Source organism: Chrysoperla carnea, chromosome 1 (genome assembly GCF_905475395.1).
Source record: "Chrysoperla carnea chromosome 1, inChrCarn1.1, whole genome shotgun sequence".
NCBI lineage: Eukaryota > Metazoa > Arthropoda > Insecta > Neuroptera > Chrysopidae > Chrysoperla > Chrysoperla carnea.
In genome coordinates, this window is record NC_058337.1 from 137,963,499 (window position 1) to 137,974,389 (window position 10,891).

At 29.6% G+C, this 10,891-nt stretch overlaps 1 long non-coding RNA gene and 1 other non-coding gene across 2 annotated transcripts; one reads left to right on the forward strand and one right to left on the reverse strand.

Annotated features, from left to right (window-relative positions):
• Positions 1-415: 415 nt before the first annotated feature.
• LOC123291140 lies at positions 416-570 on the reverse strand. The gene has a single exon (XR_006534932.1). It is a non-coding gene; the product is annotated as a 5.8S ribosomal RNA (ribosomal RNA).
• Positions 571-7,582: 7,012 nt separating this feature from the next.
• LOC123305844 lies at positions 7,583-10,308 on the forward strand. Its single transcript, XR_006536866.1, has 3 exons — positions 7,583-7,663; positions 7,754-7,834; positions 9,964-10,308. It is a non-coding gene; the product is annotated as an uncharacterized LOC123305844 (long non-coding RNA).
• The last annotated feature ends 583 nt before the right edge of the window (positions 10,309-10,891 follow it).

Genomic DNA, 10,891 nt, shown 5'->3' on the forward strand with positions numbered 1-10,891 from the left:
AAAATATTCCATAACAAAATATTAATATATAATATTTTTGTTTTTCTTCTTTATTTAATATTTTAAATATATTATTAATATCATTTATTATTAATATTATTATTAACATAAAGTTTTATAATATTATATATAAATGATAAAAATAATATTGATATATTAATTTAAAAATGTCGACAAATAATAAAAAATATATAAATTTTAAATGCTATTAAAAACATTTTATATTTATTTTTTTCTTATATTTGGCGTAAAACATTCATATATAAATAATTTTACATTTCTTTTATAAAAATTTTATTTATCAATTTAATTAAATATGAAAAAATAAATTTTCTTTTTTAATTATTGATAAATTTCTTTTTCATAAAAAAAATTTTATGTAAAATAATCTTTTATTATATTAATATAATGTATACGACCCTCAGCCAGATGTGGTCCGGGAACAGTATCCAAGGACCGCAATGTGCGTTCGAAATGTCAATGTTCATGTGTCCTGCAGTTCACAAGTTGACGCGCAATTAGCTGCGTTCTTCATCGACCCACGAGCCAAGTGATCCACCGTCCAGGGTAATCTTTTTAAATTTTAAATGTAAGTATTATTATTAATAATAATCTTTATTTTTAATATAAAAAATAAAATTATTAATTTATATATCTTTATAAATTCTTTTAAAATAAAAAATTTTTCTAGAATATAAATTATATATTTTATTTTAAATATATATAAAAATTAAAGATATTATGGTATTAATAAATATATACATAACATTTTTGATATTTTTGTTAGTGCTAGCTAGATTTAATAATTAATATTTTTGGTATATTTTATAGAAATGTATTTATTTTTTTTTTTATAAATTATTTTCTACATAAAAATATATATAATATTAATATGGTACAAAACAAATGGGTTTTCTTCCGTGGTTTCTGATTCCTTCCGTGTAGCGCGCGTGCGGCCCAGAACATCTAAGGGCATCACAGACCTGTTATTGCTCAATCTCGTGCGGCTAGAATGCCGCCTGTCCCTCTAAGAAGAATTATTTGTACGCCGGCAGTAAAAACCACATCAAAAAACTGCGTACCCATACACTATAACATATGCAACATAAAGCACAATATATAATACAAAATATAATCTTGATCGTTAAATCTCAAAAATACATGCATATATAAATACAATACATAACACACATGAAAATGAATGAAATGGGAAACAAACAGCCGATGGGCTTTGAGATGCCGGTAAAGTACGTCTATTTAGCAGGCTAGAGTCTCGTTCGTTATCGGAATTAACCAGACAAATCGCTCCACCAACTAAGAACGGCCATGCACCACCACCCACCGAATCAAGAAAGAGCTCTCAATCTGTCAATCCTTCCGGTGTCCGGGCCTGGTGAGGTTTCCCGTGTTGAGTCAAATTAAGCCGCAGGCTCCACTCCTGGTGGTGCCCTTCCGTCAATTCCTTTAAGTTTCAGCTTTGCAACCATACTTCCCCCGGAACCCAAAAGCTTTGGTTTCCCGGAAGCTGCCCGCCGAGTCATCGGAGGAACTTCGGCGGATCGCTAGCTGGCATCGTTTATGGTTAGTTATGGTAACTAGGGCGGTATCTGATCGCCTTCGAGCCTCTAACTTTCGTTCTTGATCAATCAAAACATTTTTGGCAAATGCTTTCGCTTCTGTCCGTCTTGCGACGATCCAAGAATTTCACCTCTAACGTCGCAATACGAATGCCCCCATCTGTCCGTATTAATCATTACCTCGGAGTTCCGAAAACCAACAAAATAGAACCGAGGTCCTATTCCATTATTCCATGCACACAATATTCAGGCAAAATTTGAGCCTGCCTTAAGCACTCTAATTTGTTCAAAGTAAACGTACCGGCCCACCTCGACACTCAATTAAGAGCACCGCGACGGGATTGCAATTGGGGGCTGCCACCGCTCTTAACGGTTAAACACTTACGACAAATTACATAATAAAAATATATATAATGCATTAAATAAATAATAACACTAAAATATACTTTATACATAATCTGTACCACCCACCGGTAGGACGTCCCACCCCTGATAAAAAAATGCGACGAAAATCCAATTCAAAATTTCCAATTCATTCCAACTAAATTCCAACTAAATCCAACAGAACCCAATATGCAATTTCCAATTCGTTCCGTATCATAAATTGGAACCAAGTGGAAATTTTTGATTTAAATTTTGTTATGATTATTATTATTGTTATGGTTATGATGATTATTATTATTATTACAAGCAAATTCTTTTTCATTTCCAATTGATCGAAACTTGGTATTTTAGTCCATTTTGTAATTTGTTTATGCAACACAAACAACATATTACTGAAATAATACGATTCTAGATTTTTACATTACCGTCAGAGAGAGAATCCTCCTAGTCCTCTGTTTCACGTTTAGATGGTGTTGGTTCTTATAATTTTAAAATCTATCGAATTTTAGTTTTTTTTTTTTTATGACAGCACAAAAGAGGTTTTAACGATAATCTATATACAATTTTAAAACAAGTGAAAACAAACAATTGTTGAAATACCATGTATTGACAGTGTTGATAACGCAATCGTTTGTTTTTTGACGCGTAAATAAAGAAAGATATCCACTCTTAAATAGCCAAACACACATAACTGATATTCCCATATTAATATACACTAGAGATTAATATACATATTAATTTGCACTTAATTAGCGCCCTCGTGGGTAAACAGTGATGTTTACAAGAAAATGTTTCAAACAAAAGTTGTTTATTTTTTTATAAGAAACATTTTTTACATTTAAACTTTTGTTCTATCTCTAACGGTTTACAAGATGGGTCCTACAGACCCAAGACCCAATTGACCTATGGTGCTCATTTACGAACTTGACCTCACTTTTTACGTCCTAAGCACGCTGTAAATTTCAGCTTGATATCTTTTTTCGTTTTTGAGTAATCGTGATGACAGACGGACAGACGACAGACGACAGACAGACAGACAGACAACCGGAAATGGACTAATCAGGTGATTTTATGAACACCTCTGACAAAATTTTTTTCCTAGCATCATTATTTTTAAGCGTTACAAACTTATATACTATGTATATTTCATATATACAGTGCTTGATATTATAACCGATACAAAATTTTTATACCATGCATATATGTAATATGCAAGGTATACTAAGTTTAGTCCCAAGTTTGTAACGCTTAAAAATATTGATGCTAAGCAAAAAATTTTGGAATAGGTGTTCATAAAACCACCTAATTAGTCCATTTCCGGTTGTCTGTCTGTCTGTCTGTCGTCTGTCGTCTCGTCGTCTGCCCGTCTGTCATCACGATTACAAGGTCGCTTTTTAACAACTAGGTTATAGCGACCGCAGATATAAATACGGTTGTAATTTTGGTAATATTTATACCATGCATATATGAAATATACATAGTATATTAAGTTTAGTCCCAAGTTTGTAACGCTTAAAACTAATGATGCTAGGAAAAAAATTTTGTCATAGGTGTTCATAAAATCACCTAATTAGTCCATTTCCGTCCGTCCGCCTGTGGACACGATAACTCAAAAACGAAAAAATATATCGAGCTGAAATTTTTACAGCGTACTCAGGACGTAAAAAGTGAGGTCAAGTTCGTAAAGGAGCATCATAGGTCAATTGGGTCTTGGGTCTGTAGGACCCATCTTGTAAACCGTTAGACATAGAACAAAAGTTTAAATGTAAAAAATGTTCCTTATCAAAAATTAAACAACTTTTGTTTGAAATATTTTTTCGTAAACATCACTGTTTACTCGTGAGGGCGCCAATTAGGCGGAAATATATAATATGTACTATACTTTATTATCAGTTATGTATGCGTCACATGTTTGTATATGTAATGTGATAAAGAAATCAACACTGACTGTTTGTTTTCACTTGTTTCAAATTGAAATTTGTTACGATTTTTAATGCCTTTTCCATTAATGAAACTAAGTGGAGCTTTTTGCATCAAGTTCCTTACTTCTTCTCTATAATGACAAAACATAAAAAAATTATTACAATTACACGTTTAAATAAGGTTGCAACTAGTCAAAAAGACGGTTAAAAAGGTCACCCATCTGATGACCAAATGAGACTTAGATTTTATGAAATTTTATATATTTTTAAACACGCATCATAATAAATTTCGATTTTTGCCCCAATTTCAATGGTGCAGTCCGCCACCAAATTAGCAACGAGTAACATAAGAGTAATTACGATTAGCTAATTCATACTGATGATGACTACCTGGTTTTCGAAATACGTATTTATAAAATAAAAAAATCTGATCTAGGAAATTGGGGCAAAAATCGACATTTATTTCGAAATATCTTAGAGTTCTCTTTGATAATATTTAACGCCTATCATAATTTTTCTATCGAAAAATGTTCATGGCTATTTTTGATTAAATTAATTTTAATCAGTATCTTCTATGACTAATTTTTTTGCAGGCAAATTTATACCATTATTTTCGTATTTATATTTTCTTTCTTCTGATACCAGTTTCAATCGGCTAACAGATCGGTATAGTTACCTGTATTGACTTATACCTGTTCATATGGTATGGACAGATCTACAGAGGTCTATTAACCAATCGAAATACATCAAGTGAAAAATAATATAATTATACGAAAATAATGCTTGCAAAAAATTGATTATTTTAATTACAAATAGCCATAAATCATTTTCCGATAGAAAAATTATGATAGGAGTGTTTAAAAATGAATAAAATTCACAGCCCTGATACAATAATTATTAGTATTACTGTTCACGCGTCTGCCAACCCTGATCTCAGAGTAGTAAAAAAACATGTTTACCAAAAATATGAACACTTGCGGGTTTTTACCAGTTTTTACAGGTATAAATAAGCATACCTTCATATAAAAATATTATTATTCATTACAGATAAAAATTTTATCTTTCATTAAAACTATTTTTGTTCATTTGGGAAGATTTAGGAATATAATTTTATAAATTGGGCATAATTAGTTATCCTATAATTAATTAATCTTCATCGTGTAGTTGTACAGTTAACAGGTTATAAATTAAATCAACGTAAAAACAAGCGCATGTTGTATTAAACCAACCTATTATGGCGGTTAAAAAGTATTTTCTAAAAAAATTTTTCTGCTTTCGAAAATCTTTTGCAAGACTTGCTAGTTGAACCTCCTGCCATTATCAACTCTCTATCTTTTATAGTTTCGGAGAATATATAAACCAAAATATGGCCCTAATTTGCGTCCTCATAAGAAAACAATGATGCTTACAAAAAAAAAGTGTTTCAAGCAAAAGTTGTAATTTATTTTCTTTTTTGAGTTATCGTGATGACGGACAGACGGCCAGACGTACACACAGAAATTGATTAGTTAGGTGAATTTTCAATAACTCTAGCGTTACATATTGGGGACTAAAATAAGTATATCTTGATATATATTTCATAAATACAGGTATAAAAATTCGAAAATGAAAATATATATTTATAGTTTGTATATTAAAAATATTTTATTACAATGTAGAATAGATATTATATATTATTACAGGGTGTAATACCATCATACAAAAGAACATATTCAACATACTTAGTCAAAAAATACATTAATATATTTACGTATTTTCATTAATAAATGAATTCGTGGATCACACAGTGAAAGAAAGAGGCAAAACCCCCAGAGCCGCATTAACAAGACCCAATTAAAGGCATGTCTAACCCACGGATCACACGGTAAATGCAATTACAGGGTGGACGCACCAGACTGAAAATTTGTCCCTCGCATTTACTCTGTGATTGCAATAATCCTTTGATCCACAAGTAGGTCATGTCTTTAATGGGGTCGTGTTTTTGCTCTTTTGTTCATCTTTTGATCCACGAATAAAAAACATTTAAGTATTGTTTGAGTATGAAATATTTCTTTATGTGATGGACACACTGTAATTTATAAAGTTATCTATTCTATACATGAGAAATATAAAATATTTTTAATGTATACCTAAACAAAAAATATCCATTTTAGAAATTGTTTTATATAATTTTACACATTTTAATAATTATTTCTTTAATTTATTTAACCTATTATTTATTTTAGACACGAAAATAGTTTGAAAGATGAGTGAAAATGACAATAAAATTTTGTAATTATTTCCTGTAAAACGCTTAACTTTTCATCATTTTCCTTTTTTTTTTTATTTAATTTGGTTTTTTTCTGACGTACTAAACTGAACTTTTATCGAAATTTTTCCCAATTTCAATATTTACGGAGATAATAACGTTCAAAGTTCTAAATTTTAAAGTTTTATATCGTTTGTTCTAAAATATAAAGTTTTAAATTTTTAATTTGTTTGTACTATTCTCAAAAATCTAAATGTCTCAGTTAATATTAGACTTGAAAAAATGGTATTTATTGATCTAATAGGTTCAATAAATAAATGTCCAGGTTTTTAAAGAACTGTTTTAGTAGAGGTCTCAATGTACCCATCTTTAAATTACTGTTTTGTTTGTTTTTATCTTCCTAAAAGCGATCCGATATTTTGATAAGCTATTGATCTACTCAATATATCAATGCATTTTCATAAAACATCGAATCGATGATATTCAGCTAAAAATTGTAGCTATTTTTTTACTTTTTCAGTTACTTTGATTTAGAAAGTTACATTTAGACGATTCATTTTAAATGAAAAAAGTGTAACATGAAGCATTTTTATGTACCTCAACCATATACCAAAATCTACATCTAACTTGTTGCCGCTAGACAGTTTGGCCATTGCTTTGAACCAAATAAGCCCGTTACTAGAATCCATTTCCCAGGTGATTTTTGAAAATTTTCCAACCTTGAAAATATGGGCCAGAAATGTATCTTCGGAAGTTTTCGGAGTCACTAATCACTATTCCGAAGTCAGATTCGATATAGATATCGATATACTCCACCCGTCTTGGGGTAATTCGCTAATTTGGAATATACTCGGAGGTTTTTGGTAATTTACATGAAAACGTTAACTCGTCGCAAGGGGTAATCGATTTTGAGAAAACATCGATGTTTCTAACCGATGAATCGGAAAATATTGATGCACAGTCTCAATGTATTACATTAAAAAAAATGTTGATGTATTTTCTTGGTGAACTCCTAGTTAGAATTCTTTCGAAAATATTTCTGGCCTATTAGTTTACTTCAAAATGCAGTCCATTTCAATAAGATTTTACCACCTAAATGGGAGATATTTTGCCCAACAAAATTTCACCACTAAAATGGTAAAAAACATTCTTAAATGGTGAAGACGTGTATTTTATAATGAAAAGTAATGTTTTATACGAAGATATTGTAATAGTAGTTTTATATATAATAACAACTTACAACAAACAAATATTACAGAAATTATATTTTATCTATGATAACAAGCAAAATTAAAATTTTTGTTCTGTCTGTACCTGTGTTAAAAATTTGTCCCTTTTTCAAGCAGGTATTAAAATGGTATACTAAACCTATAAAGAAACATGTGTTTAAGAGTTTAGGATGGAACTTTTACAAATATAATGTGCAGTTTTAAAAAAATTTTTCAAGTGTACGCACGTTTAGTTTGTCTTGTGTTTAACTAACTCAACATTTATTAATATAGTTGTTTTGTTTATTCAACACATTTTTTAATGTAAGTAATTTGCATACAGAATATTTTAATAATTATATTTATTATTACCTATAATACAATTTTAAATTATAATTAAAACCTTTTTTCCAGAACGATTGGAAAATAAAAATATAAAACGTTTAACAACTATATCTGTTTCATATTTGATGCAAAGCAACGGGCCTTCAAAAGGTAAATATTTTTCAATTATTACAATTATTATTAAAATATCCAATGTACGTGATAAAAAGTATATAAGCGAACAATTAGAAAATTATATTTTATTTTTTCTCTTTTATTTTTAAATATTCGTTCATTCAAACCTATCATTGACTGCGGCGAGTCTAACTGAGCGATTGATATTTATCAATAAATATCAACCCTCAACCAATATGCTGATCATTTATTTTTTCTTAAAAGTAATTAACTGATACTACCACGAAAATTGTTAAATCATTTATTAAACTGATTGGAAATTTTACTATTATACCTTTCATACAATGAAAAGCAGACGCTTTAGTAAAAAAAATTTATGAATTAATGCAACGATTAAATCATTAGTTTATTATAAGCGTCGTAAACTAAATTAAATACGCGGATGCGAAATAATTTTAATATTGTATTGTACTAAAAAATGTATCGGTATTCGGTACTCTGAGATTTTTCCCGTATTAAAGTTTGCTTTTTATACCATGTATATTTGAAATATATGTAGTACTTATATTAAGTTTAGTCCCAAGTTTGAAACACTTAAAAATATTGATGCTACAAAAAAAATTTTGGCATAGGTGTTCATAAAAACACTTAGTTCATTTCCGATTGTCCGCCCGTCTGTGAACACGATAACTCAAAAACAAAAGAAGATACCAAGCTTAAATACAAAGCACTCAGGACGTAAAAAGTGAGGCCGAGTTCGTAAATGAACAACATAGGACAATTGGGTCTTGGGTCCGTAGGACTCTTCTGGTAAACCGTTAGAGATAGAACATTAGTTGAAATGTAAAAAAATGTTCCTTATCAAAAATTTAACTTTTGTTCGAAACATTTTTTTGTAAACATCTCTACAAATGTTTACATTAGATGCAAATTCTATATGTGTAACGTGACACAAGAGGAATCAACTCAGCCCATATATGATATTTCTACAATAAACTTACTCAATTGTTTTTAAATCGATTTTTGCAAAAACTCTATTCTTTGGCTTATTAGAAATAGCTAAATTTTCACCAATTTTTGTAAAAAAATATTTTTATTTTAAAGATATACGGGCAACACAAAAATACGATTTTTAATGGGCACCAAAATTTTGCCCTAATTTGCCCCTGCAGGAGAAAACAATAATGTTTATGAAATTTTTTTTCAAACAAAAATTGTTTATTTTGGTAAGAGGATCATTTTTGCATTTACTTTTGTCCTATCTCTAACGGTTTAACAAAAGTATAACTCAAAATTTTAACTTTCTGAAATTTTTCAATCATCATATCTCAAAAACTATTAGATATACGAACTGTGGGCCGGCTTAAATTATTCCAAATTTTGTTTATTTTCAAAATGATGCGGCAACTAATGCCAAGAGCCCATTAGTTTTTTAATTAAATTGCAAAAACTGAAAAAACTATTTTGCTTGTAAAACGAGATTTTACACTCTCCTAAGGGGTCCGAATAACATATCAAAAGTGTAGCTTTACATAGCGTTTTGTGATTTTAGCTGTTTTTTTTTTTCGTACGATTTTACTGGCGTACTTATTAATTAAAATAGTATTTTTGTTTTTAACAAAGAATCTATATTTTCGCTATTCATTTCTCCTTGGAAGTTTTACTCGAACGTACGAACAATTTATTGTGATAATACAGGGTTAACTGACACAATTAACTATCAACCCTATGTAATTTCCCAAAAACTATGAACATTTTTCGCTATTATGTATAGCGTCGCTAACTAACGCTAGGCGATATAAATACTTAAACTTCATTATCTTTTATAACTCGATGTAAGCTTCTATAAAATTACGAAATAATTTTTTTCTTACAAATATACCGTTAAATAAATCGAGTTCCTCCCAACTTTCCGGTTTTGGACCGAAGTTTCCGATTTTCGCTTGTCTTCGAATTTCGAAGCATAATCCTCGGTTTTTGACCATAAATTCTAAAGTAAACATTTTTTATCTGCAATTCGTTTATAACTTGATAATTCATATTTAATGTTAAAACTAATGTAAGGTGTTACTTTTTTCGAAAATACCTCTGATTAAATATTTTAAAAAAATTATCAATAAAATTTATGTACAAATTACTAATTACAAAATGTAATACTTTTTCAGAAAACGTTGGAAATGAAAATCGGAATATTGACTGAATCTCCGTGGTATGTGCGTAATGATGACGTTCAACGTAATCTGAAAGTGTCCACAGCATGTGAAGAAATGTCGCCGTTTAGTGATTCCCTTTGAACAGCATCCACACGTTCAATGTGATCAAAGTGATCAATCTTTTAGACACTTAGTGTAAGAGCAAATATGCTTAATATATACTGCCGTGGTTAGGAAAAAGACACTTCATTTACAATTAATAGTAATATAAACGAAACTAAGATTGTAGACGAAACTACCGTTTTAAATTGTTTTTGATAAATTTATTATAGCTTTGCCAACCCGTCTGTTGTCTGTTTCATCCAAAATTTGTCTCTCAATGATTTTGTTTCATATTTATTGATGAATCTTAAACGTTTATATATATTTATTAATTTTAATTTTGATGTAAATGGTTAACAGTTCGATGTAAAATGCTTTCTTGCATACTGGTACCTGTCATGCTATCCTCTGACAAACGTACATCATCGTATACAATCAGCCTTTATGGCATACATAATATACGAGGAGTGTTAATGTCATAGTTTCAGGACCTCTAACGATGTACAATTTGGCTACGAGTGATACAAATCAGCGCATTGCTGTGGTCAGGTCCGGGATCTTAAAACTGATTTTAACAATTTTGCATAAAATTATTGACAATTTATAATAATATAAACGAAACTAAGATTGTACAATAATAGAAATAAGAAATTTATTACAAAAAGTTTAACATCCATTTAATTTATATTAGGTGACCGGCTCTAATGATTTATACTTTCATCTCTGATTAATTCCTTTGATTAAGAAATAGTGCAAACTAGCCATTGAAATAAACGGTTGAACGGTTGAAAATATTCATTTGATTAACCGCTTTTTATAAAAATATTATGTGTTATTA